This window comes from Cynoglossus semilaevis, chromosome 12 (assembly GCF_000523025.1).
Source record: "Cynoglossus semilaevis isolate Cse_v1.0 chromosome 12, Cse_v1.0, whole genome shotgun sequence".
In the NCBI taxonomy this organism is placed as follows: domain Eukaryota; kingdom Metazoa; phylum Chordata; class Actinopteri; order Pleuronectiformes; family Cynoglossidae; genus Cynoglossus; species Cynoglossus semilaevis.
Genome location: NC_024318.1, coordinates 2,288,227 through 2,293,110, shown reverse-complemented (window position 1 = coordinate 2,293,110; position 4,884 = coordinate 2,288,227). Strand labels below are relative to the sequence as shown.

Genomic DNA, 4,884 nt, shown 5'->3' with positions numbered 1-4,884 from the left:
TTTTATGGGTCAGTTTTCAGTCAAACGTCAATGAAGCTGAGAAAAGAGTCCAGGGACTTTGTGTCGGAGGAAATGTCGACTGTAAAAAGTCTTGCCCTTAAAATTGAAACCTATAAAAACGTGGGTCTGAGAAGAAGCAGCTGTCCCTCAGACTGCCAACAGGGGGAGTTTTACAACAGTTCCATAAAATAAACTGAATCTGTTGACGGTGATCGTTGGTTTGAGCTGAGAGTCAGGCCCAGCAGCAGGTGAACGTTCTGGTTCGTTCACATCAGCTGGATAATCGTCCGACTCTCAGGGGTGTGTGACGCTTCCTGAACTCTGGGACGATTTCCTGGACTTTGTGAAATGTTTAAATTTCAAATGTTTTTGCTCTAGATTCCCTTTCCTGACAGTTGTTGATTAATCTTTAAGCTTCTACTGTACGGATGGACCGGACTGAAAAACTGAAGTTCACTGTGTTGAACTGAATTAAATCTGGTGGAGAATTAGAGACGTTTCTTCGACCACAGACGTTTCTTCGACCACAGACGTTTCTTCGACCACAGACGTTTCTTCGACCACAGACGTTCCCGTCCTTCCTGCTCCTCATCCCTGTCTTTATTCCCACCTCGGTGCTGACGTTTACTGCAGGAGAACGTTCTCTGTTATCAGGACTGACGACGTGGGTGAAAAGTGGGTTTTTGACATGGATGATAAACTCCTCATTAACTTTGAGGAAATTAAACCAAAGCCTTGATTGAATTTGATGAAGATCCTGTCACAGCAGCAGCAGCAGCAGCAGCAGCAGCAGCAGCAGCAGCATCTCCTCTCAGCTGAAGCTCATTGTTTGTTCTGTTGACGGTGGTTTGACACTGAGGAAGACAAGTATACGTGTGTGTGTGTGTTAGCGTGTAACTGGAATAGCTAGAGTTGTGGGGACAATGTTTGGAAACAATACTATTTTAGTCCTGACAGTGAAAATAGTCGTGTTAGTGAAGCCTCCGAATAAACCTTTAATACAGTATGGTACAGTATGGTACAGTATGGTACTGTATGGTACTGTATAGTACAGTATGGTACTGCATGATACTGTATAGTACTGCATGGTACTGTATGGTACTGTTTGTGGACCGTCTGAGCAGAAAACAAACTCAGATGACCGTGAGTCAAAGGTTGTAAATGACTTTGAACGAAGCGTTTATTCCAGCCTGACTTCCTGTTTTCCTCGTCCTCAGAGCGACGGCCAAGCATCGTTCTGTCTGCGCACACTTTTCATTTGCTGCCAGTGTGAAGACATTTGTCAGATGTGCTTTTAATCCCAGTCTTATTAGGACTGGAGCGGAGCCGTGCTCCAGCCCGTGGGCACGCTGACATTTACATAACGGCTTCAGTTTCCCTTCACAACGATGAAGGATGACTTTTCTATTTGCTGCACAGAAAATGAAGGACTAGTGGCTGAATGCTAAAGAGGACGCGCACGGCGGGTCGTGATTCGGTCAGGTCACTTCGCCGCCGTCTCCGTGACTCGGGTTCCGGGTTCTGTCACTCAATCCCATTAGTGTGTTCACCTTTAATCTGCCCATAAATCATCCCTGTCACAGGTAATGACGTCAATTTTTTTTTATCGCACTGCTGTGATCATTGTTATCACCTCACAGAGGCGGGGGCAGGAACTGCGCCGACTGTTGATGGGAAACGTCCTTGAAGTGTTTGAAGTCGCCCTTGAATTAAATAAACAGATTTCACTGACTGACGTCTGTTGGTACGAGAAGAACGGTCCAAGAACGGTCCAAGAAAAGAAGAACGGTCGAAGAACGGTCGAAGAACGGTCCAAGAACGGTCCAAGAATGGTCGAAGAACGGTTGAAGAACGGTGTTCCATTTGTCGACTGAGGAAACATGAACAGCTCCACCTCTCCCCCCCCCCCCCCCAGCCAATATCCTGCAGCCTCATAAAGACTCCACCACCACCGGCTCTGCTCTCTCTGATATTCTCCCATCCCTCCATCTTTTCTATCTTTGCCCTTATTCTCCCCCTCCTCCCTCCCTCTCTCTCTCCCTCTCTCTCTCATGTCCTTTCACTTTCCCCTGTGGACGCCCAAGGTCGTGGCCACTGCGTCTGTCTCAAAGACCAGTTGTGTTTTTTCAGAGCAGAAAAAAAAAATCCATTTCTGATTTAATCTGATTGGTTCAACAACTGTGTTGTTTTTTTGTTGTTGTTGTTGACCTTATGTAACTTCTTTCAATTTCAACCTTTTCCTGGAGGTTTTCTTCTCCTAAAGGCGGCCAATCAGGTGGATCAGTCAATTACTGGGGAACTGAAGCTAAGAGGCTAAAGGGCCACGTGTGGCTCAGGAGCCAGGGGTTGTACACCCCTGTTCTAGGCAGTTGACGTTCAGATCAATGCAACATGAAAGTTGTTGGACCAGAGCAGAACCTGAACCAGTCGTGTGGTCGTTCATCTGGATTAGCTCTGGTAAATCTCATGGTTCCTTCTTTTTCTCCCTTCGTCGTGGAACTGTTTTTAATCTCGTGTTTGAACAAAGAAGGAACAGTGAACGGAGAAATCTCCTTCTCCTGTGTTAGTGTCAGCACACAGACAGTTTTGGAGGAGGTTTATTTCAGACAGGTTGTTCTCTCTGCCAGGAACAGATCCTACAGCCTCCTCCTCCTCCTCCTCCTCTCCTCCTTCATCTCCTGATGACAGCTGCTCATTTTAGGAGCTGTCATCCTGTCAGGCCTGAGAGGCTCTTCTTCATCCCCCCCCCCCCCCCCCCCCCCACACACACACACACCATTCCCTCTGTGTTCAATCAAGGTCGAGGCAGCTGAGGTACAGGAACAGTTTGGGGGCGTGGCCGATCAAAGGTCGTCGGGGGTTAAACGGAGCCTTTTCTCCAGGACCACAGTTTGATTTAGGAGGTCACATGACACGTCCGTCTGTGTCAGCCGACGTGAGTCATGTCAGTTTCCCGTCCAGATGAATCATTTCTACCTGGTTTCTCCTGGTCTTTGTACCATCGATCTCTGTCGGCAACGCTGGTTTTATTTAGAGTCGTAAGAACGTGTTCTGTTTCTCACCACGTTGGAATTTTCATGCTTCAAAATCAGGCTTCTCCTTCTTCTCAGTCTAACTGACATCATCGTCGACGATGAGGTCATGTTCTGTGGTGTGTGTGTGTTCAGCCTCAACTCCAGACTGACTGATGAAGATGAAGATGATGATGATGATGAAGAAGAAGAGTTCAGATTGTTGTTGTTCTGGCAGAAGGTCAGGTTGGTGGGGTCAGAGCCTGATGTTTGGACACAGGTCGTCAGGGCTTCACACAGATTTTATTGGATGACCTTTCTGAGGTGAGAAGGTCGCCCCGTCACCTCGGTGAAGACCAGGATGAAGCTCAGACCACAGAGAAACTGAGGCTCAAATCTGCCATGTTGGATTTTTAAAACATTTCTTTTTCACTAATCCAGTGATTCTGTTCTCCACATCAGGTGATAAGAAGTGCAGTCAAATCAGAGGTTACACTGGTGTGTGTGTGTGTGTGTGTGTGTGTGTTTATGACCGCCACTGTAATTATGTTCTTACAGTTCTCATAGTGTCATGTGAGCGCTGCCACCAACAGTCTGTTTCACACCACTGCAACCTGAAACCAACACACACACACACACACACAGCGCTCTGTAACGGCGTGGACCCAAACTACATGCTAATTTTTTAGAATGTAAATATAAAAACACGAATATAATATATATATATACGAGGTTTGTTTCTGCTGCTGACTTCTTGTGAATTAGTTGTTTATAAAACACTGATGTGAAAACTGCCTGGTTGAGTAAAAATTACAGCCAAAGTCACAGCTATAAATAACATCCACCCCCGCACACACACACTCACACACACTCACACACACACACACTCACACACTCGCTGAGCCGTAGGCGCGGTTGTCTCATTTCTGACTTTTGTTTGTGAGCGCAGGGGAAGCCTCTTAAACTAGTCCTCTAACTAGGTAACCAGCCAAAGGGAGGAGTCACATGACACTTCAACCATTTAATTAAATCAACCTTGGACGAGGCGCGGCCTCTCTCTCTCTCTCTCTCTCTCTCTCTCTCTCTCTCTCTCTCTCTCTCTCCTCTAAGTGGAGTAACTGCCTGTCACTCATCCAGGAAAGTCGGATGTTATCTCTGAGCTCCAGCTTGAACCTCGACGACGCCCCTCGTCCCCTCGTCTCCTCGTCTCCTCGTCTCCTCGAGGAGGCATGTGGAAAAGCATAAAAGATGCCGTGGGATGCAGGTGTTTCCTCATTCCCCCGGGCCACGGTGAACGGGATCAATCCCAAAGACCGTGACATGGAAGTAATCAAGCTGCAGCATCAATAATGAACGGCACGATGGACAGGAACATTTGACACATGAACGGGAGAGGGGACGTGGCTGTACTGGTCAGCTGTGGTCAGGAGGAGGAGGAGGAGGAGGAGGGGGATGAAGATGATGATGAAGATGATGAAGATGGTGACAGTAGAGTGCAGTTTCCTGAACATGAACTGAACCAGGATCTTGATGGAACTGACTCTTCAGTGAAATATCATTTAATTATTTTAATGACTATTTTAATGTAAAGATTTCTTTTACCAGTTTACCATCATGAATAACAGCGCCTCATAGAGGTGTCCTCTGTTAATGTTGTGTGTAGTACGTCGTCCGTGCAGTAGGAGGCCTCACCTCACGTTACCTTTCATCACCATTAACAGCGTTGAGTCACTGGAACTCCCTCCTGAGGTCGCGGCCCTCAGCCCTCGCTGTGTTCAAACGCTGACTCAGAATATTGAAGTGCATTCATCTCCAAACCTCAGAGTTGAGACTCTTCTCTCAACATTTCCTACCCCCCACCCCCCCCCCCCCC

General features: G+C 47.2%; 1 protein-coding gene across 11 annotated transcripts in view; it reads left to right on the top strand.

The window, feature by feature from the left end:
* Positions 1-4,884, top strand: part of kcnma1a (potassium large conductance calcium-activated channel, subfamily M, alpha member 1a) — a 117,097-nt gene that overhangs the window by 36,887 nt on the left and 75,326 nt on the right. The window lies entirely within an intron of this gene.